Below are 26608 nucleotides of genomic sequence, written 5' to 3'. Positions count from 1 at the left end.
TGTTCCCATAGTGTCCTGTCCTTACTCTATAGTAGCACTTTGTCGATGTTCTTATATCTTTCCCAATATAGTGTAAGCTCTCAAGGCCAAGGATTTGTCCACATTTGAATCACCAGCACAGAACACAAGACTTGAATGTCATGCAAGATCAATATGGAAGGGATGTGTGAATAACTGAATGAATGACAGCACTCTCAAAGACCTGTTGTCATAATTAAACATGAGATCTTAGAACATTTCAGTAAGAGGGCTCTGCCAATTTTCAAGGACCCCCAAACTCAGGATATATTGGAGGACATACTTAATTAACATCGGTTCTCAGGCAATTAAACTGCAGATATCTGTAACTCCAACATTGTTCTGTAGAGTGCTGATCTCCACAGTGATTTGGAATATATAGCATAAATATTCGGACATCAGATCAAATGAGCAATTTTTTTAAGGCTAGTAAAAATTTAAAGTTTTAAATAAGCATCCCCTTTATTAAAGCAAAGAAAGATTATTTAAATCTGTAGTGGTCAAACATGTTTTACTGCTGACAGATTCCAGAAAGTTTTCTGTTAATGGGGAGTTAAAACAAATGGGAGAGTCACATTGTATCATCTAAAAACAATTAAGTAGGGGGAATCAGGGCAAAGAAATTGTAATTGGCCTAGCTATAGTTTTGGGAACGTCTGTAAGTGCTTAAGATTCTTTTATTATTTTTTTTTTAATGTTAACTTATTTTTGAGGGGCAGAGAGACAGGGAGACACAGAATCCAAAGCAGCTCCAGGCTCTGAGCTGTCAGCACAGAGCCTGATGCGGGGCTCGAATTCACAAACCGTGAGATCATGACTTGAGCAGAAGTCAGGTGCTTACCCAGCTGAGCCACCCAGGTGCCCCTGCCTTCGGGTTCTTAATGGTTTGCAACAATTTTGGTTTTTATATTTCCTTCAAAATAATATCTGGATCCTTTTATGCAAAATGTAGATATTGAATTAGTGTCATTTAGATGGACTTTGAGTAATATTCTATCAATACCCTAGAAGCTCCCCTCCTAATTCTAGAAGTTTCCGAGGCAAGGGTTATGCCTAGTGCTAGGCATAATGCAGAAAAATGCAGAAGGTCAGGAGCCTTGTGCATTTTTTGACTCTTCCTTTTTCACATTTTTGACTCTTCTTTTTTCACAACCCACATTTAATCCATCAGGAACTCTGTTGGCTCTAACTTCAAAGTATATCCATGGGGCACCTGGGTGGCTCAGTCGGTTGAGCGCCCGACTTCGGCTCAGGTCATGATCTCACTGTCCATGAGTTTGAGCCCTGTGCTGGGCTGTGTGCTGACAGCTCAGAGCCAGGAGCCTGCTTCGGATTCTGTGTCTCCTCTCTCTGCCCCTTCCCTGCTCATGCTCTGTCTCTTTCTGTCTCTCAAAAAATGAATAAACATTAAAAAAAAATTAAAGTATATCTAGAGGACCATATACCACTTCTCAGAGCCTTTACCAGCCCCATGTGGGTCCAAGCCATCACCATCTCTCACTTGGATTATTGAAATTGCTTCCTAACTGTTTTCTCTACATCCACTGTTACTACTCACTCCCTCACACTCTATTCTCAGCACAGTGCTAAGAACAAGCCTTTACAAAGACAAGTCAGACCATTTTACTCTTCTGCCCCAAACCTCCAATTGCTTTCCATCTCACTCAGAGCAAAAGCTAGAGACCCAAAGATGGTGCAGGTAGCCAGCCTCCCAGATGGCTGTCATTGATTCTCACATTCTGATTTTCTAGCTTTTGTAATGTTTTTGCATGCAGAATCAGTGTGTTACTAGCAAATTTAGGGCTTAAGAGTCACCGCAGTTTTCTCAGTCTTGTAGTGCGTTCTCTGAGGGAAGCCAATGAATGTGCAGAACCCTCCAGCAGCTCCCTGGAGAGAGCACATGGAGAGGAACTGAGTGTTCTAGGCAACCGTCAATACCAACTTGCTAGGTGTGTGCTAGCCATCCTAAAAGTGGATCTCCCAGCCCTCATCAAGTCTTTAAATGACTGCGGGCCCTGCTGACATCTGACAGAACCTCAGGAGGAACTCCAAGCCACAGCTGAGCCACTCCCAAATTCCTCATACATAGAAACTGGTGGGGGGACATAGGTAGTTATTGGCTTTAAGCCAGCAATTTTTTTGGATGATTTGTTACACAGCAAAAGATAGCTAATACACTTTTCTCCTGGTGTGAACTTCTGTACCTTTCTAGTCTCACTTGCAACTTCTCTTTCCCTGTCTCACTCATTCAGCTTCACCATACAAGCATGCTCCACATTGGAATATTTCTTTGCACTTACTTCCTTCTTCCTTGACTGTGTTATTCCCTTAGGTGTCCCCATAACTTGTGACCCCATTTCCTTCAGGTTTCTGCTTAAATGGCCACTGCCTTGCATAGTTTTTCTTCTCTTCTCCTTTTTGTCCACCTCAATTTTTTCATTATACTTACCACCACCTGACATGCTACATATTTATTTATTTATGTACATGTTTTCTGACTCCTAGAAGGTAAACTCCATGAGGAGAGGAACTTTTTACATCTTATTCTATACTGAGTCCCCAATACGTATATATTGCTTGTTACTTAGAGGCACTTAATGAATATTTGTTGGAAATATTGAATGCAGGCAAGAATAAAGGGATGAATGGAGGAAATATTATCATTTCAGAAGAGCTGTAGAAAATTCTTATGGGTAACAAGGATTTTTTTGTTCTATCCCAATCCTACCCCTATGGCTAAGGTATACTGACGTCACATGCCAATTTCTCTCAGTTATATATTTATGTCAATAAATACTGGGGGGCTCAGTCGGTTAAGTGTCTGACTCTTGGTTTTAGTTCAGGTCATGATGTCACAGTTTGTGAAATCGAGCCCTACAGCAGGTTCCACACTCACAGCTCTGAGGCTGTTTGGGATTCTCTCTCTCCCCCTCTCTCTGCCCTTCCCCCTCTCTCAAAATAATAAATAAACTTAAAAATAAAAGAAATACTAGTTTACTATAATAATTGTAAAAATATTGTAAAAATTGTCATCCTCAAAGTGTTACTTGCAAAAAATGTTCTGTGGCTAAATAACACTTGGAAACACTATGAATTGTACCTTCCTCTAAAGGATTCACAGTGTGCGCTGGCATATAAAACGTATCTAGAAGTCCTGCAACAAAGAAACTTATTTATTACTTTTTTTCTCAGTGTTTCCCATATTTACTTGCCTAAAGAATGCTTTCTTCTTAATATGGAACTGGAGATCTAATTTATAGCCACTATTCACCAATTTCTTCCCACATGTCAGGTCCTATACCTATCACATCCGCTCAATAACCCTATGAGGTGACTATTACTATGATCATCCCCATTTTACAGAGAGTAAACTGAGGCACAGAGAGATTAAATAAATTGCTCAAGGGTAAACAGTTAAGTGGCAGGGACAGGATTCACAGCCAGATATTGGTATGACCACTACTGTGAATAATTTTGAGCTCCTTAACTACTGATACTACTTTGAAAGTTAACCTTTTCTATTAGCACTAAGAGCAATCATTAACTTTGCCCTTCATCTACAGAAAACAAATCTCAGTTTGCTTTTCTCTATAATAAGGAATTTGTGCCACTCTCCTATTAAGCCTATTCTCAAATACTTCAATTACTGATAAGAACCTAACTTATTATGTTTCTAAATTTATCTATTGTTTAACAGGAGAATGTCTTTAGCTACAGAAGTCTCCAGTGGTAAAAATTCACACAATACCAGAATATGGAAGCCTATGTGGGCTTTGGGACCAGAGTTCATGCAGAGTGAGATCTCCAGAACAGCAGCATTAGCATCACCAGGAACTCCAGAGAAATGCACTTTCTTAGCCCTACCCTGGGCTTATGGACTCAGGAACTGTGTGGATAAGGCCTAGCAATAAGTGGTTTAATAAGCTTTCCAGGTGACTCAGATGCACTGCCAAGTTTTAGGTGGTTCTTTTGTGCACTTGTATATAATTCAGCCCTGTTAAAATGAGGGGGGGTGGTCAGCACTCTCTTTTCATGTGTGTGTTTGTGCCTCAATATACTAATTCATGAATTTAATGGGACTTTTATTGAATCTTTAAAATATATTTAGTCATACATCCAGTCTACTTTCCTTAAGTGATTTTCTCAGGTGGCAAAATAAAAAGAACACTTTGAAATTTCCTTGGCTTTTAAACAGAATCTATTTAAGGTAACAGATAAAGGGCCTTCTTTAGAATCCAAAAGAAATGCATTTAATTCACGGTTCAACTTTATTACAGCTAATAAGGTAGTTATGTTTCCTCTGTCTGGCAAAGTGATAATTGCCTTTTAATATCTTGCTTTCCTGTGTCGTAAAACACTCAAAAGAATACACACTGTAAAACATACAGTGGTGTGCCAGAGCTGACTGGACTGGCTAGTGAGCGTGGCTTGCACATACATCGTCCTACCTCTGCCTACGGTGCTATCATACTAGCTTGTAATCCAATAGTGGGAGTGTTTACACCATGGAAACTGGCAAATATTACAAAGCAGGACTGCTTTTTTTTTTTTAACTCAGAGAGCCAACTGTTAAAAGACTTACCAGCATACTCCTGAAAACATGTAAAAAAAATGCTCATTGAAACCTTATTTGTGATAGAGAAAAATAGGAGGGATAAGTGATTATCTATCTGTGATTATAGGGTACTACTGACGTCAAAAGAATACTATACAACCATTAAAAAAAGAATCAGGGGTGCCTGGGTGGCTCAGTTGGTTAGGCCTCTGACTTCAGTTCAGGTCGTGATCTTGCGATTTGTGAGTTTGAGCCCTGCCTTGGGCTCTGTGCTGACAGCTTGGGGTCTGGAGCCTGTTTCCAGTTCTGTGTGGCTCTCTCTCTGCTCCCCCCTGCTCATGCTCTGTCTCTCTCTCTCTCTGTCTCTTTCAAAAATAAATAAACATTCAAAATAAGTTTTTAAAGAATCAGGTATATCATCAAAAGACATTATTGTTGAGTGGGAAAAAATTGCAGAATGATATGTATAAAATGATGCTATCTTTTGTAAAAAGTAAGCAAACATATATGTGTGTGTGTATATATATACACATATGTTACCTGTTAACATGTTACTCTTACTAAATAAGAATCATGGAGGCAGACTTCAGGGACTTTTCACTATTTACTTATATACTTCTCTAATGTCTAGGTTATTAAAAAATATATGCACTATATGCATATATATCCTTTGTGATGAATAACTTTTGGTTTTATGTGATTAAGTTTTAAAAACCATTATTTTTGATGGAGTGATTATTGTTGGTATATGCTTATCTTTGGCTCTCCCACTAGAGGGTAAATTGCTGAAGGACAGGGCTCTGTTTTTCACTTCTTCCTGCCTCCCACCCCATCTGTGTATACAGAAAGAATATAATAAGCACAAGTTGCTAAGTGGAAAAATAGATAAATCTTTAATATTTGTGATAAGGTTTTTTGGTTAGCTCTGCACAGCTCATTTGCAGAAATAAATCATTTTTATGTAGTACAGTACCAGCTTGGGATGTAAGATCCAGAAAGACAGATCTAACTGGAGAATGGAGATTGGTGGGACCTCATCAGAACAGCCCCTGACAATAGCTGCAAGATTTTAGTTTGCTTAAGTGGGCAAGGAGGAACCATAGTGTGTAAAGACAAGAGGCAGGGAGACAGGCAGGGAGAAACACAGCACTTGTGGAAAAATACAGACATGAGGTGGTGAGTACTTGGATGAAGGGAGGCATGGTATCCACCCCCCTCCTTTTGTAATTATAGAGAAAAGATACATTTTTGAGAACTTTCAAAGGGAAGAAGACTGTTGTTGCTGAATAAATAGGGAGGAGAGAAAAAATTAAAGATGATTCTGAGATTTTTGGCCTGGGCATTTACACACTGTCAAGAACTTCCACAGTTGGAAGGAAAAGCAGTTCCGGAAGATGAAGCCATAAATGTTGCTTAGACGCTCTGAATTGTAGATGAGTTAGGGGCATACAGGTAGGTCTGATTAATTTAAGCCAATTATGATAACCCCCTACTTTTCCCACCCCCTTGAAAGTTACTGGTTCAAGGTTGGGCAAACTGATGCCAATCTGAACCAATGTGGTGTAAAGGAAGAATCATCCTCACTTATGAGAGACAGAGCCATGGAAACCCAATCTCTTCCACTGGATATAATGGAGAAAGTGAATACTCTACTCCAATGAGTAGGGGAGTATCAGATTTGGGAATAGGTATCATAGATAGTAGAGCAGAGAAACAGAAACTGCTTCCTTGGTGACATCATTGACCTGCTGGTTCAACTGACACTGACACCTGTTCTGCTACTGGAATTCCTACTTTTAAGTCATTAATTTCCACACTGTTTAAGGCAGTTGGGCTTTCTGTTCCTTGCAGCTAAAGTCATCCTGGTTGATACACATGGGCTTCAGACTGGGTTTGATCCAGGTTCTCGCTGTGTGTCCTCTATAATTGTCTTGGCCCTGCTCTCTCTGTGTGTTTGCTTTCCTCCCTGGTGATAGGTGTGCTAGTCAGGGTTCTCCACAGGAAAAAAACCAATGGAGAGATCTATTTACCTCTCTATCCCTATACCTATCTCTATCTTTCTCTATATAGATATATCTCTATTTATCTATCTATCCTATCTATCTACCTATCTATCTATCATCTATCATCTATCAAAATAATTTAAGGATTTGGCTTACACAATTGTAGGTGCTGGTAAATCCAAAATTTGCAGGACAGGCCAGCAAGCTGTAGACTCAGGAAAGAGGTGATGCTGTAGTCTTAAATTCAAAGACAGTCTGGAGACAAAATTCCTTCCTCTCTGGAATATCTCAGCCCTTTCTGTTAAGGCCTTCAATATTATGGAGGATAATTCACTTTATTCAAAGTCTACTGATTTAAAGGTTTGTCACTTCTAAAAAATACATTCATAGGAATATCCAGATGTTTGACCATGCAGCTGGGCACAATAGTCTTCATGTGTTGACATATAAACTTAACCATCATAATAGCAATCTGGCTTCCAGCAGTCTCTAAGAACTACATGCTTCCTTCATCATTAAGAATGAGAACATCTCTGTCCCAGTTTTCTAAGAGAGACTTTTGAATTTCCCTTAGATTACACTGGTTTAGATCACTTGCCAACATTTAAACCAATCACTATGGCTCTGGTCAAATGTGAAGATTAGCTTAAGATAGTCAGGGCCCACCTAGAGTTAGAGGTGGGGTCAGTTAGCCCAGAAGTGCAAGGACTGCATGGTGGAAGGATAGGTAACCAAATTGAAAACAGGTTTACTGATTGGAGGGGGAAATGGGAAATGGATGCTGGATAAACCACCGCAAGTGTCCACTATACTGACCAAACACAAAGACGACAGATCCATCAATCATAATGCCAGCTTAATCATTTATGGAAAAAATAGAAATGTAAACAGACTAGAAAGCTTGTGTCAGCTAATCAGTACATTTTATGCTCATAAGAAAGATTCACAGGAAGCCAAATTATGATCAGAAAGTTGCTTGGTGAGCATGGAATCAAATTTAATCCAATTCACTGCAAACAAATATTTATTGAATGTCTACTAGGAAGGATGAAATCAACAGCTGATGTCATGAGTTATGATAGACGAATATACTCAGTTATATTGTTGGGCTGCACCTCCAAATCTGGAAGCTGGTACTGAAGACATACTGCTAAATGCTCACTTTCTGCTCCTACTGTTTTAGCCCCCAGGCTGACAAGCTTTTGTAGAAATGCAGTCTTTCTTCAAACTGAGTATAACACAATTGCAAAGATTGCAACTTTTGTGCATTGCAATCACCTTCATTGATTAGGAATTACAGGACTCTTCAGTCATTGCTCATACATTTCAAAACCTTGGCATCAAGATGTAGAGGCACTTTGTTGCCCCAAAGAAATTCTTCCCTGTGACTGTCATAACCGTTAATCTCCAAGCCAATTCTATACACAGCATCCAGGGTGAATCTATTTTTATTTTTAACAGATTTTTTTTTTTTAGAGAAGTCTTAGGTTTATAGAAAAATTGAGTGGAAGGCACAGAGATTTCCCACATATCCCCTCCCTCCACACATGTATAGCCTCCCCAACTACCAATGTCCCTGCCTCCCAACCACCACCACCAGAATGGTACATTTGTCACAACTGATGAACCTACCATGGCACATTATTCTCATCCAAGGTCCAGAGTTCAATTAGTGTATACTCTTGGAATTGTATGTTGTATGGATTTGGAAAGATTTATAGTGGCATGTATCCAACACTATAGTGTCATACAGACTAGTTGCACTCTTCTAGGAATCCACCATGCTCTTCTCATTTATCCCCTTCTCCTCCCTAACTCCCAGCAACCACTGATCTTTCTACTGTCTCCATAGTTTTGCTTTCTGTAAAATGCCATACAGTTGTTATACAGAATGCAGCCTTTTCAGACTGGCTCCTGTCACTTAGTGACATGCATTTAAGCTTCAGCCATGTCTTTTCATAGCTTGATAGCTCATGTCTTTTTAGTGTGGAGTAATATTCCATTGTCTGGATGTGTCACAGTTTATTAATCCATTCACCTACTGAAGGACATCCTCATTGGTTTCAGGTTTTGGAAATTATGAATAAAGTACCATAAACATCCATGTGCAGGTTTTTGTGTGGATATAAATTTTCAGCTTCTTTGGGTAAATACCAATGAATGTGATTGCTGGATTATATTTTAAGAGCATTGTAAGAGTTTTGTAAGAAACTGCCAAACTATCTTCCAAAGTGGCTGTACCACTTTTCACTCCCACCAGCAATGAATGAGAGTTCCTGTTGCTCCACATCTTTGCCAACATTTGGTATTGTCAGTATTCCAGATTTTGGCCATTTTAATAGGTGTTTATGGTATCTAACTGTTGTTTTAATTTACATTTTTCTGATGACATATGATATGGAGCCAGAGTAACTCTTTAAAATACAAAATCAGATCCTGTCTTTTAATGGCTTCCTTCATATAAAGGTTTTTCAATGGTTATCCTTCATATAAAATTCAACACCTGCACATCGCTAGAGGCCCTTGGTTTCCTTTTTCTTGCCCCTTGCAGTGTGAGCACCCACCTCATATTTATTTTCTCATCTCTCAGCCACATGCTATTTCCTCTGCCTAGAACACTTCATCTTCATTTGATTAGCTTATACTCATTCCTTAGGTGTTTATTTAATTGTCATCTCCTCCAGGAAGCCTCTCTGACCACCTCATTCCCTCTGGTTATTTGTTCCTGCTATGCCTCCCCAGCCCCTAGTTCCCATACATCTACCATGCCAGCACTCAGCCCTTCTTCTATGGTCTGAGTTACTGCTAGACTATAAGCTTCTTGAAAGCAGGGGGATACCTATATTGCTTACATTTTACTCCCAATGTCCAATTGGGTACCCACCATAAAAAGATATTCAATGAGTATCTGTGGAATAGTGAAGTAGGTGAGTGAATATAAAGATGAGTGGCTCATTATTTCTGATTATTAAGTGTCTAAGTGTTAGGCCACTGGAAGTACAGAAATATTGGATTAGCTCCTATGGATAACCTAGTTATGTCAAAACATATAATTCATAGGGCACCTGGGTGGCCCAGTAGGTTGACTGTCTGACTCTTGATTTCAGCTCAAGTCATGATCTGAGGGTCATGGGGTCAAACCCTGCATCAGGCTCTGTGCTGACTATGGAGTCTGCTTAAGATTCTCTCTCCCTCTGCCCCTCTCCCCTGCTCATGCTCCCTCTCTTTCTCTCTGTCTAAAACAAACAAACAACAAACAAACAAACAAACATGTGAAAAACAACTCACAGCAGAAGAGCGTCGATTTTAAGCATGGAATATAACATGTAGATCAATCATATAGAAAAATCATGTAGAGAATTTATCAACCTCATCATCACTATTGACATTTTAGTCTGGATACCTGCCTGGTTCATTGTTGGAATATTCAGCAGCACCCCTGGCCTCTACCCACTAGATGACAGTAGCACCCCCTGCCCCAGTTTTGACAACCAGAAATGTCTCCAGCCACTGCCAAATGTCCCCAGGGTGGCAACATCACCCCTGTTTGAGAACCATGAATATAGACCACGATGGATTATGGTATAGAGTGCAGATGGTAACTTCAGAGTTGGGGCAGAAGTTTGAAACTCACAAAGTGCAGGGAACACCTCTTCTGGCCAGTTCATGTGGAGCTAAGAGTGTCAAGGAGGCAAGTAAATCTGAAGACTGAAAGACTAGAGAATGTACTAGATGGGTAATGTGGAAGGAGTGGGTGGCAGTGGAAGGAAACAAGCCAGCACTCAAATCTGCTCAGTGACTGGATGACTGTAGGCAAGTTACTTAATTTCACGAAATCTCAGTTTTATCATCTGTAAAAGTGGGACAGTAACTATATCCACCTCAAAAGGTATGGTGAGGATTAGATGTGGTAATGTCATAAAGTGCTTCATATGGTTCTGGGCACAGAGCAAATGCAGTGAATGTTAGCTACCACTATACAGCTTTGAAAAAAAAATGATAAGAAACATATAAGATTAAATATGCAAACTTTAAAGTTCTAATTAAAAATTGGAACTCTTAGGTTAAAAACTTAGTCTAAACACATCTAAATAAGCTTAGTAAAACTTGGTAAATTATTATTGCAGAGAAAACACACTGCTGTGAACATTACATAGCTATAAAAATTGATGTGTGCCAAAAGGGTTTTCAAAGTGAGTAGTGTGTTAAATACCTGACTTTTCCTTTTCTAGTTTTTATCTAGACTATGGAGATTTTATCTAGACTATGGAGATTCCAGAAGTTCCAGAGAATAGGCTGCTGAGACTTGCTCAGCAAGGTAGTTGAGCGCCTGCTAAATTTCACGGGATCCCTGAAACCAGGTAGGACGAAAGTTGTGTAATGGTGCTGCTCGGGGATGCCTGTCTACCGAATTCTGAGGAGGTGTGCTGGTGTCTCAGGCATCACTGTGGCTCCCGCAGTCCTCAGCACACATACATCCTTGCATGAGGTAGCTCTATAAATGTTTGTGGAATAGAATTGGATTGCCCTAATGAACTTCAAACAAGACTTTAGGTGACTTTGAATTAAACCAAACAGGCTCCCCCAACCTCTCATGGCTCATTGCCAAGGGGAGAGAACACGTTTCACATCTGCTGTGAAAGGGAAAAGGCTGCTGGCTTAGACATGAGTCTTGTTTTGTGCTTCAGTAACAAGTTAAAAACCCATCTCCCAATGGTCCTGTGTTTCATTTGCTTCCCAGGGTTCGTTAAATGAATTTTGTGGTTGTGATTTGCATTGTCGTCTGTTTGTTATTTCAGCAAACCAAAGAATGCCACTAAATGATTAATACAGGAGAAAACCCAGATACACGATGGCTAAAAACAGAAAAACAGACTCTCAAGTAATGGACTATGTTTCCAGGATTTGTTTTAAAGAACCGCTGAAACCCACTCCTCTATGAGAAGGCCAAAAATACCAAGCTGAGATTTTTATCACAGTATTTTCTGAATCAATTCAAGCTCTGTCGATGAGTCAGTAAGTTTCTATTATGGGCTTCATAAAAATTCAATGCATTCATGTAAACAATGAAGGGTATTTTTTTTTATGAAAAGCAAATAAATATACTTTGATTGACTGCTAATTGCTTTGTAGAGGATGGATAATTTCCTGTTCTAGGATTTCCCAAGTGTCTTTCATCCCTAAGAATGTTATTTTCAAGCAGAATAAATCCATCATATTTTTGAAATTCAGAGCTGGGGAGGGGGAATGAGGTTTTCAGAGGTTTCTAATTATGGCACTTGGAATATAGTCATGATGGAACGACTGTGTATTTCTTTTCCCCTCAGGGTTCACCACCTTAACTTCTTCCCGCCCTAGGACCGACTTTGACCTCCCTGTAGCCAAAATCAGCTCTTGAGTCAGAAGTTGACAGCCATTTACTAATCACCTTTTTCTTTTTTAAGTGAAAAGGCTTTGAATCATTTCTTAAGTGGTCTGTCTCTCATTAGGAATGTTGATTCTTTCCACTAGCAGCAACCATCCCTGCACATTCTGCTCCATCTGCTTTCCAACAATGACAGACAAGATAGTGTGGCTTTGAGGCATGCCGATGACAAACAGCCAGAGACAGGTGACAATGAGCACCAGCTCAGGATGCTTTATCACTGAGATTTTGAAATTGGTGATCTCTGATTTACTAGGAAGGGAAATAAAATCTGTAGAAAGTGCCTTGGACTAAGATGAAAGGTCTTTAACTTCCCCTGTGTGGCCCTGAAGAAAGTCACTCATTTGGGAAGGAGGCTGCCAGGAAAGAGAATTGAAAGCTAGAAGGCAGAAAAGCCCAAAGTATTTAATGAAAATGGTATCATTCAATACACAGAGCATTTTTGTTGGGCACAAGTTATCGGGAACTCAATTTCTGACGAGATGCCTCCAAGGGACAAACATTTTGTGACAGGCACTCAGTAAATATTTGTTGAATGAATAAATAGATGAACTGAACTGTGGTAAAATTCATCCAGCTTGGTTATCCTGATCTGTAAAGTCAGGACACACGATGTGTCACGACAAGTTATGAGACACATAGCAACTAACTGGTTAACAGTTATAACATCAGGGTTCTGGAATGATTTTTCCTTCCTTTTCTTTTTTTCTAAGAAATTGGAGCTGATTCAAGGTTATGTTTGTAATGATACCGCTCCACTCTTCCATTGCAGCATGATTTCTTTTGATAGTTACTGATGTGCTGTGTTAGTTGTGCTTACAAACGACTGTGCAACATGTGATCCAGCTACTTCTGTTTATTTTTTAATTTTACCCATGAATAAATTTTTAACAAGCAAGAAGGCAAGGGTAGAGAAAGGGCATCTGTAAAGCACATCTATATTTGCATTTCAGGAAAGAAAGAATGATACTATGAACATATCTGTTACTAATGACACAAAAGTTACAACCACTGAATGAAGAGTAATCAAAACAGTATGGCACTGACACAAAAACAGACACATAGATCAATGGAACAGAATCAGAGGCAGAGCAATGATGTAAGTAACATTTGCAATAATGCTCTTCATATTATAACATTAAAATTGTATGTTTTATTTTCTATTTTTAACACCACATCTTTATATTTGTTCTTTAGCAATATTTGCAGACTTTATTAATTTTAACTTGGGAGTGGAGAGAAAAATTGAGATTTTGCAAAATGTTCCATTAAGTAGATTAGACATATTTATTATTGGAAGCCTTTAACTGACTGATTTTGTTACTCGTGTATAAGTTCCTTGATAGATGTTTTGTTAACGATACAAAGTGGCACTATTTATTTCACGGTGGAATCAGATTGGGGGGGGGTTCAAAAATTGGGGCTACCTCAAAATGCTATTTTGCATGCTTATCTCATATTTTATCTGTCAGAGTGGAAAAAACAAGATTAAAGCCTTCCAAGAGGCAGTAAAGTCTAGTAGCTAAGAGCACAGGTTTTGGTGTCAGACTGCATGAGTTTCAGTTCTACCACTTGTTAGCTGTGGGACTTCAGGCAAGTTATATACCTCTCTGTTCCTCAATTTCTGTATCCACAAAGTGGGATTAAGAATATACCAATACAAGAAGAACAAAGCTGGAGGAATCACAATCTCACAAATTTCAAAATACACCACAAAACTACAATAATCAAAATACTATGATACTGGTACAAAAATAAACATGTAGAGCAAAGAAACAGACTAGAGAGCCCAGAAATAAATCCACACTTATATGGTTAATTAATCTATGACAAAGGAGGCAGGAATATACCATGGAGAAAAGACAGTCTCTTCAATAAATGGTGCTGGGAAAAGCGGACGCCTACATGCAAACAAATAAAATTGGACCACTTTCTTACTCTATAAACAAAAATGCATTTGAAATGGATTAAAGACCTAAATGTAAGACCTGAAACTAAAACTCCTAAAAGAAAACATGGGTAATAAACTCTCAGACATTGGCCTTAGCAATACAGCTGTCCCTTGAACAATATGGATTTAAACCACACAGATCTACTTCTATGTGGAGTTTTTATAGGACAGCACTGTAAATGTATTTTATCTTCCTTATAAATTTTAAAATTTTATTGTAGAGAGAGAGAGAGAGAGAGCATGAGTAAGGGAGAGGGCAGAGGGAGAGAGAATCTTAAGCAGGTTCCTTGCTTAGTGCAAAGCTCGGTGCAGGACTGCATCCTACAGCCCCAGGATCATGACCTGAGCCAAAATCAGGAGTCGGACACTCCACTAACTGAGCCACCCAGGCACCCCCTTTTGATTTTCTTAATAATATTTTATTTTCCCTAGCTTGCTTTATTGTAAAACTATAGCATATAGTACATATACAAAATATGTTTTAATTGACTTTATGTTGACAATAAGTCATCTAGTCAACAGTAGGTTATTAGTTAAGTTTTTGAGGAGTCAAAAGTTATACATGGATTTTTTATTGTCCAAGGGGTCGGTGCCCCTAACCCCCATGTTGTTCAAGGGTCAACTATATTTTCCTAGATGTATCTCCCCAAGCAAAGGAAACAAAAGCAAAAACAAACAACTGGGACTACATCAACTAAGAAGCTACTCCACAGTGAAGGAAACCATCAACAAAACTAAAAGGCAACCTACTGAATGGGAGAAAATATTTACAAATAACATATCCAATAAGTGGTGAATATCCAAAATATGTAAAGAACTCATACAACTCAACACCAAAAAACAAACAAACAAAAAACAATCTGATTAGAAATGGGCAGAGAACCTGAATAGAAATTTTCCCAAAGAAGACATCCAGATGGCCAACAGACACATGAAAAGATGCTCAACATCCCTGGTCATCAGGAAAATGTAAATCAAAACCACCATGAGTTATCACCTCATACCTGCCAGAATGACTAGTCTCAAAAAGACAAGACATAACAAGTGGTGGCAAGGATGTGGAGAAGAAGAAACCCTTGTGCACTGTTGGTGGGATTGTAAGTTGGTGCAGCCATTATGAAAAATGAATGGAGATTTCTCAACAAACTAAAAATAGAAACAACATATGATCCAGTAATTCCACTACTGGGTATTTACTCAAAGAAAACAAACAAATAAAAAAATGAATTCGAAAAGATATACGCACCCTACGTATATTGCAGTATTTATAATAGCCAAGATATGGAAGCAACTTAAGTGTCCACTGATAGATGAATGGAAAAAGAAGATGTGGCATACATATACAATGGAATGCTACTCAGCCATAAAAAAGAATGAGATCTCACCATTTGTGACAACAGAGTGTATTATACTAAGTGGAATAAATCAGAGAAAGACAAATACCATATGATTTTATTATGTGTGGAATTTAAAAAACAAAACAAGTGAGCAAAGAGAAACAGATTCATAAATACAGAGAACTGGTAGCTGCCAGAGGAGGGGAGTGTAGGGGGATAGGCCAGGCACATTAAGAGGTATAAACTTCCAGTTATAAAATAAATAAGTTGTGGAGCTGAAAATCAGCATAAGGAATTTGGTCAATAATACCATAAAAATTTTGTATGGTGATAGATGGTAACTACATTTATTGTGGTGAGTATTTTGCATTGTATACAATTGTCTAATCATTATGTTGTACACCAGAAATGAATATAATATTGTATGTCAACTATATTTCAATTAAAAATAAAAAACAAATTAAAAAAGAGAATATACCAATACATGCAAAGCTCTTAGAACACACACAGCATGTAGCAGGGCTCAATATATACAAACAATTACTACCTAACTCAAATCTTTATCATTTGATATTCATTCATCTTTATTATAGACTTAAAAACACCAGATCTTTATTAAAGCATGTAGCAAGAAAAATCATTTTACAACTCAAAATATTCTGAGTTATACTCTGTTAATGTAAGAGCTCATCTACTCAGCTCCATGGAAATATCCTCTTTAGCTAATTCAGCAGTATGGGTATGTGCTTTTGGTAACAAGCACAACTCATACACCCTCTCACTTCATGAATCTTTTTTGCCATAGGTCTGGATTAAGCATTACAATCCTTCAGCAAAAAAGAAAATGGAAGAGTGTCTTTCTCTTTCAACTTGCTTCCCCTTAAAATGGCTCCAAATGCCTTACTGTCATCCCTGTGGGAACATCAAATTCCTGGCAAATTAAGAAAAAAGAGTTATGTTCATGGCTGCTTGTTATCTGGCCAAATTGGTTTTAATTTTCTGTTGGCAAGGGGAGTGGTCCCAAGAGGCTGCACAACTTGCTCTGTGTGAGCTGAATCCAGAATAAGGGGCAATGGTTTTCATCTTGGGGTTTTAGCACTCAGGATATCATTTGGAGAGAACAAACAATTCAGCATTTGTCTTGGCAAAGACAGAATCGCAATGTGAGGGAAATCTTCTGTTTCAGACAGACCCCAAGCTGAACGCAGGATGAGCACATCTCACAAACAAATACAGAGAGTGCTGTCCACAGATGTTGATCCTGTGTGGGACCACTTCCTGCTGGGCTGCAGTGCCTCAGCAGGCACACGTTTCTCCAGTTTTCCTGGGAGCCAGCATTTGGAAGGAGAAAGAGGCAGAGTGGTGTGGAAGCCCTTACAACATCCTAAGATTCAGTCCTGCTTTGAGCCTGTCTCACAACAATTTGCAAACTAAAACACCCAGAAGGGGACTTTTGTACTGGCTGGATTTTTAGTTCCCTGAATTGTTTGGTATAACTACTAAAAAATCAATATGCCCTGAGTTGAGATGTGTAAACATAAAGCCGTGAAGAATGCTGCCCACATATTTCTTTCTGGAGGTGATGTCAGAGTCCTGCTCTACCCAGCCACTCCTCTGCCTCACATCTGTATTCCATGTTCATCTTGCACAATGCCAGCTGAGTCGTGCTCTGAAAACCAGATCACCCTCACAGGCACCTACAAACCCACCTTCGGTGAGGTGGTGCTCTTCAAAAACACAAATGCTTCTCCTCTTGAGTGCTTTCACTTGAGTTGGCTGATCTTTAAGCAGAGCCCGGACAGGTTTGGCCATAGCCAAAAAACGTGAACAGAGATTTTCATTTTTAAGTGTATCTGATCATTCTTTGATGGAACTGTCAGGAGAGGGTCCATTTCGAGTTCATTCTTTGAAAGTCATGGCAGCCTCAGCAGCCCCTCTTTGCTCTGTTCTGCCTCCCGAGACTGCAGAAAAGCAATTTGGAGCTTACTGTACAGCTTCCCCTGTGCCACAGCCCCGTCAGGCTGATGAACAGAAATTCTCCATCTAGCCAGGCTAATTTACAAACATCATGTTATCCTCTGCCTGAGGTCTTGTTTTCGTCAGAACTTCATGACCTACATTGTTTGCATCCAAGGTTTTGCATCCTTCCATATTAAGAATGTCTTAATTTTTTCCTCATTAATATTAAACATTGTTAATCTATTTTCAAAATAGGGTGAAATCTAAGACTGTTCAGGTTTGGTTATTTAGTTCTTGAACTCTGAGGCACAAATGCTTGTAGGACCTTGACCCCAATGTTTCCCTCTTCAGACAGGGGCTCTTAGCTGGGAAATCAGGCTTCTCTGATCTAGGATGCCTTCCTGGCAGAAATGCAAAGATGCCAGCCTGGGCTTCAAAATGTTGCTCTCCTTATTATATTACAATACCTAGTTTATCTGTCAGTATAGTTCGGTACCTGTCAGCTAAAGGAATAAGGTATTTCTAGGTCATTCTAGCCCAAAGTCATTAAAATATTTTTACCCTAAAAAATGCACTTTGGGGGCTTGGCATCACGGATGATATCTGTACTTACAGACTTAACACAGAAGACAAGTGCTTATGGTTTGATCTTCTGGTAAAATTCCTAGGTATTTTCTAAGTCCTGGGTCTCCAATAGGTTTCATAAAGAACTGTAGTTCAAACAATTGCAGCACAGTTTCCAACAAAGAAAAACGGGTTCAATTCTGTATGCACACCTCTGTTACTTTCATATGGAGGTTATGTCTCTTTTGCTTCGCTATGAAATGAAATGACTTCCACACGATATTGCACCTAGAAGCTTAAGAAGCTAATAACCTGTTTCCATACCAGTATATTTTAGAATGATGAGCCAGACAAAGGATAACATTGGACCAACTGCAGACCTGTTTCCAAATAATAAGCAATGTTTTACCAATTGTCCTCTATAAGGAACCCAGCCCAAGGAGAATGTATTCAGAGTCTAGATGAGAAGGTAGAACTGGAGTTTTGTATATTTTAAGATGTGTGAATGTTTTAAAGAGCAGATGGTTTTACTGGAAGATGATGTGAATCCTGGCTGGGCTGGAGAGAGAGCTGCAGGGTTGAGGCATCAAACATCCAATCTTTTTGCACAAAAATAACTTTCAAAAATTAAGCAACTTGTGAGTTTCACTCAGTGTTTAAGAGACTGAGGGAAAAAAATCAACCAAGGGGCTAGATTCTTCTTTCATTTTCTTCCCCCTTTGTAATCACTCTAAGGATGAGAATAAGAGACACATACAAGCAGACAGGGAGGAAGTCTCTTGTGTTTGTTCTCTTGCTTCAGAAGCTTCTAAAGGAACATTTTGGAGTTAGCCGACTGATGCCAAGGTCAGCCCCAGCCAGACTGGGATGCCTTGGTCATATAAGCTGCCTGCTGGAAAGCTCGTGTATAATAGATGCTTTTCTTTTAATAATGTCATTGCTTTTTCCTCCTGCACCCCCCTTAGCTGTATCTCCTCGGGGATTTCCAAGCAATTTGAAGACTCATAAGAGATGAAGGACTGCATAAGAGAATAAAGTTCTCAAGAGAGAGAGAGAGAGAGAGAGAGAGAGAGAGAGAGAAAGGCAACACAATTCAGTGATCCTCCAAATTGAGAATCGTAGATCATAATCCTGGCTCTGACAATGACTTGCTGCCAAAACCAAGCAAAGGAACCCAATTTCTTTCTGTTAACTTTCTAATCTGAGAACAAGGGCCAAATTGGCTCAGAAGTTCCATCAAACATTGTGTGACTAATGAATGGTGCTTTGACATTTGATGTTACTTTCACAATATTAATCATAAGCCTGGATTTAATGGTGTGCAAAGGAATGAGACTGAGGACTTATGTCCAGGGACAGTTTAGGGAAAGGCAATTTGTATGGAAAGCAAATCCAGAGTGTGCCTCCAGAATAGGATTGCCAGATAAAATACAGGAAACCCAGTTAAATGAGAATTTCATGTAATGACAAATATTTTCTTAGCATCAGTAGGTTCCAAATATTGCATGGAATATATTTGTCCTAAGAATTACTAATTCTAAAAAGTATTTGGTGTTTATTTGGAATTCACATTTCACTGGATGTACTGTGTTTCTTGTTTGCTAAATCTGGCAGGCATGATCTACAGCAGGGGTTTGACCCAAAGGGTAGGAAGAGGAAGATATTAGACACCAGGGCTCTCCAGAGGATTATTGCAAGTTGGGAAGTTGACAATCAAGGTTGGGGATGAGTTTCTAGAACATTTAGGACAATTCAGGCTTGGTGTATGTGTTGTGCTTCAAAATGTCAGATTCTACCCTTCAATCTCCCCTGAACCTCCACCCTGCCCTTTCTGTTTTATCCAGGGAACAGATTAACGTGAATTTCTTCTTGGAGGAATTGTCAACTCATTCATCATTCCTCAAACACTGAGTGCACATTGTATGTCAAACACGTGTTGGTTTCTGAGGAGTAGGAACAGATGTGCACATCCTCTGCCTTCATAGAGCGCCTAGTCAGGGGGGCCAAGATCAAATTTCCCCTTGCTATTGGAAGTCTAAATCTGTCTCCTGGATTCAAAACCCCAACCCACTCCTTTTTTTCTTACTACCAATTAGATATCTGCTAGGTACAAATTAAACTCTATAGGTAGAAGAGAAATAAACAAAATGTGGTTTATAAGTTCATGAATCGTGCAGTTCAAGAATCTAATGGCAAAATGAAAAGTTTATGTCAACAATTATTTTTTAAAAATGGTGGAATATGATAAGAACAGTAAAAGACAAAGAGTGGGGGAGGGTTTACAGGAGCCATCACATCAGTGTGGGGGCATAGGAAGGCTTCTCACAGGAATCTGAGATGAGCTTAATGAATGCTGAGATATTTCCCCATGGCTCTGGATTTAGAATCATATAATCATAGAACCTTAGAATTAGAAGTATCCTCAGAAATCTACATATCCAAATTTTTTTCTTTTCTTTTTTTTAAAGTTTATTTATTTATTTTGAGAGAGAGAGAATGTGAGCAGGGGAGGGTCAGAGAGAGGAGGGGGAGAGAATTCCAAGCAGGTTCCTCACTGTCAGCGCCAGCATCCGATGTGAGGCTCGAACCTGTGAACTAAAACCAAGAGTCGGACACTTAACTGACTGAGCCACCCAGGTGTCCCAATTCAAATGTTTTTTTCCAAAGCTTCCTTTACTGATGGTCATTTGCCTTTTGTTTGAATTCTCATGTCTTCCTAAGAAGTCCACCATTGGTGGAAAGCTAATTGTTAGAAATAACAATTCAAAAAAGCTGAGTTGAAATCTGCTGTCCTTAGCTTCCATCATTGATTCTACCTCTGCTGTCTGCCCTATTTAGGACTTTAATCAAATACCTGGATGACGATGTAAAACATAAGCTCACCATTTTTTTTGTGTGTGTGTGACAGAAGCATAGGAGTGGTAGCAAACACTACAAATGACACTGAGAAAATTCTAAGCCAGTGAGATGAGATATAACAGTGATAGATGCAAAATCCTACATTTAGACTCAAAAACATAAGTTACAGAGTAGAAGAAAACTGGATTGGTAGGAACTCCTGTGGAAAAGATCTCAGGGTTTAAATTAATTCTTAGCTTAATATGAGCCAACAATGTGATGTGACTGCTAAAAAAGCTAATCATCTTGAACTGAACAGCTAGAATGGTGTCAAGATAACAGAAACTGATAGTCCAAATGTAATCTGCCTTGGTCAGATTATCTTTATATGGTGTGTTCAATTTTGCATGCTTTATTTTAAGAGGTTAACGGATACCAACACTATTACCATTATACCTGGCAAGGAGAACCCACATGTCACAAACATCAGTACAGAAATACTTTTTTACCCCCACTTTGAAACCCCTAAAAATTGTGGATAGCTTAAAATTGACTGATCAAATGGGAATTTTGGGAAAGGGACACACGTGCAAAAACTGGACTCTCCCAACTTGCTTTGAATGTGGAGGATGCTGGACCAAGAACATGATGGGATTACAGGTATGAGAACAGGTACTGGTTAGAAGAAAATCCTAGCCTCTGTCTGGAAGCTGGAGAAAGAGCTGGGCTATTTTGTTTAATGTTGGCCACTCCAAATCTTCCCAGGTAGGTGTCTAGGCAACTGGGCCTCCCAGTTGACTGCGTTCCTGTGAAGTGTGATTTTGGGAAGTACTTAGAACAGCCTCAAAGGGAAAAGTGAGGCCATGGTGTTAGTGAATTAACCTGCTGGGGCTCCCTGGGGTGGTGGTGACTGGGGTGACCAGGACTAGTACCTGCCCCGGGTCCACATCCACCCCTCCCCTGTTCCAGCAGATTTGGGCCACCATTTAGGACAGCACAACTCAGCCTTTGGGTTTCAAGGGTGATTCTCCACCTGGCTTTGGAGCACTGGGTGGGAACATGGGCTGAGCATGAGCAAAGTGTGACTTAACAACTTAAAAGCATTTAGACATATGGTAAGTGACCTCCATTTATATTTGTTTACTCAGCCTATAAATGTCAAGATACAGGCAAAACATTTCAATGCCTCTAGTTTAAAATTTCCTCTATTAGGGGTTATACTAATTTCCTCGAACAGCGGACTTATTTGCATCCCTAACCACTGCCCACCTTTTTTGTTTTATTTTTTTATTTTATTTTTATTTTATTTTTTTAACGTTATTTATTTTTGAGACAGAGAGAGACACAGCATGAACAGGGGAGGAACAGAGAGAAAGGGAGACACAGAACCTGAAACAGGCTCCAGGTTCTGAGCTGTCAGCACAGAGCCCAACGCGGGGCTCGAACTCACGGACCATGAGATCATGACCTGAGCTGAAATCGGACACTTAACCGACCAAGCCACCCAGGCGCCCCCCACCTTTTTTGTTTTAACAATCTATTTAAAATAATTTTTTTTTTTAAGTAGGCCTCACATCCTGTATGGAGCCCAACATGGTACTTGAACTCATGACCCTGAGACCAAGACCTGAGTTGAGATCAAGAGTCAGATGCTCAACCAATCAAGAATGAGCCAGGCACCTCTGTAAAATAGATTCTATGTCTATGTAAAATACCTAGTACAAGAGACTGACACACAGTAAGTGCTCAATAAATGTTTGCTTTTCCCCTTTGCATTCTTTTTTCTACCTTCCAAGCACAACTAGAAACAGCATGTTTCACAAGCTTCATCTTGATCTGAGCTTTGAGACCCTATTCATGCAGGATCTTGTACATTTGAGCTGGATTCTAAGCCCTTTTGCCATGACTCAGTTTGTTGAGCATCCAACTTCCGCTCAAGACATGATCTTGCGGATCGTGTGCTTGAGCCCTGCATCGGGCTCTGTGCTGACACCTCAGAGCCTGGAGTCTGCTTCAGATTCTGTATCTCCCTCTCTCTGTCCCTCCCTGCTCACTCTCTCTCTCCCTCTCTCTCTCTCTCAAAAATGAATAAATGTTTGGGGTGCTTGGGTGGCGCAGTCGGTTAAGCGTCCGACTTCAGCCAGGTCACGATCTCGTGGTCTGTGAGTTCGAGCCCCGCGTCAGGCTCTGGGCTGATGGCTCGGAGCCTGGAGCCTGTTTCCAATTCTGTGTCTCCCTCTCTCTCTGCCCCTCCCCCGTTCATGCTCTGTCTCTCTCTGTCCCAAAAATAAATAAAAAACGTTGAAAAAAAATTAAAAAAAAATGAATAAATGTTAAAAATAATAAGGACTACTGGGATGCCTGGGTGGCTTAGTCAGTTCAGCATCTGACTCTTGATTGAGCCCTGTGTTGGGTTCCGTACTGAGTGTGGAACCTGCTTAAGATTCTTTTTCTCTCTCCCCCTCTACCTCTGTCCCCTTTTGCTTTCTTTCTCTAAGATAAAAAGATAAAAATTAAAAAGAACTACCCCCCAAACTCTCTGATATTCACAATGTTTTCTACAGATGTTTTTTTTTTTCCTTTCTTTCTCCTTTAGATTGTGTGTATATGTGTGTGTGTGTGTGTGTGAGAGAGAGAGAGAGAGAGAGAGAGAGAGAGAATGAATGACTGACTTCAGGCAAGATTTTCCTTCCTTGAATCCTCCACTCTTTGTGAAGCCTATTATTCTTGTTTAGGGTAGCTAGTCCTAAGTTTCATTATAAAACTTTCATGCCTGCCTTTTCTTTAGTCATTTGAAAACAACTTAAAAGATCAGTGCACATCTTTGAGTACGTTACCATTTTCCTTTGTATCCTTTGATTTGGTTGCAGAAATAGACTCTGAAGCAAGAGAAAAGGGTTTATTGAAAGGGTGCTGGGGGTGCTCACAGACTTAAAAGAAGAGGGATCCCCTAGATGTCTAGTTCTAGGAATTTGGGAAATGCTTGTGTATTGACTGATTCAGCTTTAACTGTCTGCCTGTGTGTCTTTGCTCTGTACTCATGTCCTGGGAGTGAGACTGGCCAGTGGGATCAGAGGGTGTGAAGACCTGTGATTAGCAGAACTTCATGGGTTTGGACAGTGCAGGTCCCTAAAGGAAGGAAAGCCAGTGAGAAAAATCTACACATACCCAACCCATTTTCTTGGCAACGTTTGAAATTACTGTAGAGATATCCTTCATTTCCATATTATCAATTTGTTCATATTGAAGGCCAGAAAAATACATTTCTTTCATGACAGCCTGTTATCTGGTCTCAACTCTGCCTGCTTGAATCTTCAAGACGTATGGCAAGGAATAGGGAGAATGGGGGGAAGGGCAGGTTTATGTGGGGTGGGAAAGATGGTGAGTGTGACTTTGGATCTGTTGTGTGAAGCACCACTGGGGCAAGCAGGTAGCACTAACACCCAACTGGAACTATAGATCTTGAGCCCATAATAAAAATGAGGACAAATAATGTAGATTTAGAAATTACTATTCATTTGATATTTTAATTAGATACTCAAGCAGCAATTATTAAACACCCGCTTCATAACCAAATGTTTTGAGGGCTAGAATCACAAAAAAAAAAAAAATGAATAATTTGAGAGTAATTCTTAAGAAGCTTATAGACTGCAGGAAAACAATGGACAAGTCAATCAATAATTGTGATATCATATCCAGGAGGGCAATGATTGAGGTTTACCCAGGGTGCCAGGGAAATACAAAGAAAGGGCATTTAAAGTGGTTCCAGATCCTTTGCCTGTCACTCGCTTTAATAGGGTATCTTCCTACCCTTGACTGCTTTGATCATTAGAATTTATTTTTGCTCTAGACCCATTCTGTGCCCCTGCTTTGTTAGACCTACCCCCATGCAGCACCTGGACTGGCCTGTACCATTCTGGAGGCTACTGTAGTCCTAGCATTGACAATAAAATACCAGAGGGCTAGAGATTTTGAGTAAACATGAACAACTGATGATAATAAAGACATCCTATTAAAAAATATTAAAGATATGCTATTACCCCAAAAACATTTTTAGTCAGTATCTGGTTTTTTTTAATACTTTTGTTCATTTAGTAATATTTTTTAGCCAACCCCTTCTTTTACAGCCCAATTAACAACAACAGTAGCAAAGGTATACTTAAAAAAAAAAAGCCCTCTAGTCATGCAATCAAAATTACTATTTCAGTTGCACTATTTAACTCTGCGAGGGCCCTGGAAGAGATGACCTAGAATAAAAGTAATTCAGAATTCATTTTCAATGTTCTCAGCTACCAAATCTCTTTGAATGCATATTTGTTCATTAGCTTTAAACACTTGTTCTGAACATAGAGTACACCATGATGTTTCTGCAAGGAGTGCTGACACCCTTTTTAGTGCTAATGCTTAATCTGCATTATTTTTCCTTTTAATTACATTGTATAAAAATTTACTACACATCAGTCTTAAAAGATGTTAATGAGTGTTGTATAATAGTCTGCTTTTTCCAATTATATAAACTACCCTTTTCTTGGCCTTAATACTTTATTATCTTTTAATAGAATGCTTGATGTTTAAAAAAAGTATTTAAATATTTATGTATAAAAGCTTATTTATCAACTTTTGGGAGAAATTTCAGCTGTAAAACCCATGTACCATCTTCACCACGTCAAGATGTTAAAATTAAGCAACTTTAAATGCAGTTCCTAACTCCCTATCTTTGTTCTCTTACATAGTTCACCATTTCCAGGGAGTCTTGACACATACAAGTAAAGTTTGGGAGAAGAATCAAGGTATTATGATGGCTCAGTAGCCACTAGTCCCTATCAACCTACGAGGGTCCCCAGGAGAATGAGCTATGTTGACTGACCCTCCAGGCATTTTTATGCCATGACTGGTGAGGCAATATGGTTTTTGGAACACAGGGCTTATTACTCTGGTCTCCATACACAGAAGTATAGGGGTCTATAGAATCTAAGGTGTTCTGGGGCCCACAGGTTCCTTGTAGCCCCTTCTCCCCCATAACCCAACTGCTTTGTCATGGGTTTGCAATGTTTGTCCCCTTCTTAAACACCCAAACTCCATCTAAGTGTCTGTCTCTATTTTATGATCCTAACCTATCTTACTTCAATAATTTCTTCCTTTTTATCATGCCTGCTCTCCCAGAACCTTTCTGATCCAGATTGATTCTTTTTTTAAAGAAATTAATTTTTACTTGTGGAAAAATACACATAATGTAAAATTTACCAACCTGACCATTTTTAAACATATAGTGTTAAATACATTTCACACTGTTCTGTAACCAATCTCCAGAACTTTTTTTATCTTGAAAAACTATAATTCCATACCCATTAAACAATTCCCCCTCCCCACTGCCCCAAGCCCCTGGCAACTACCATTGAACCTTCTGTCTCTATAAGTTTCACCACCTGAGGTACCTCGTATAAGTGAATTCATACAGTATATGTCTTTTTGCGACTGGCTTATTTCACTTAGTATAATGTCCTTGAGTTTCATCCACATTGTAGTATGTGTCAGAATTTCCTTCCTTTTTTTTCTTTAATATTTTATTTATTTTTGACAGACAGAGAGAGACAGAGCACAAGTCGGGGAGGGGCAGAGAGAGGAGGAGACACAGAATCCAAAGCAGACTCCAGGCTCCGAGCTGTCAGCACAGAGCCTGACATGGGGCTTGAACTCATGAACTACGAGATCATGACCTGAACCAAAGTCGGATGCTCAACCGACTGAGCCACCCAGGCACCCCCACTTTTTTTTTAAGTTTATTTATTTTGAGAGAGCGAGAGAGCATGCACATGCAAGAAGGGGAGGGGCAGAAAGAGAGAGGGAGAGAGAATCCCAAGCAGGACCATGCTGAGCCTGATCCTACAACCATGAGATCCTGACCTGAGCCAAAATCAAGAGTCAGATGCTTAACTGACTGAGTCACCCAGGCACCCC

This window comes from Panthera onca, chromosome A2, assembly GCF_046562875.1.
Source record: "Panthera onca isolate mPanOnc1 chromosome A2, mPanOnc1 haplotype 2, whole genome shotgun sequence".
Taxonomy (NCBI): domain Eukaryota; kingdom Metazoa; phylum Chordata; class Mammalia; order Carnivora; family Felidae; genus Panthera; species Panthera onca.
Note: the sequence above shows the minus strand (reverse complement) of the source record.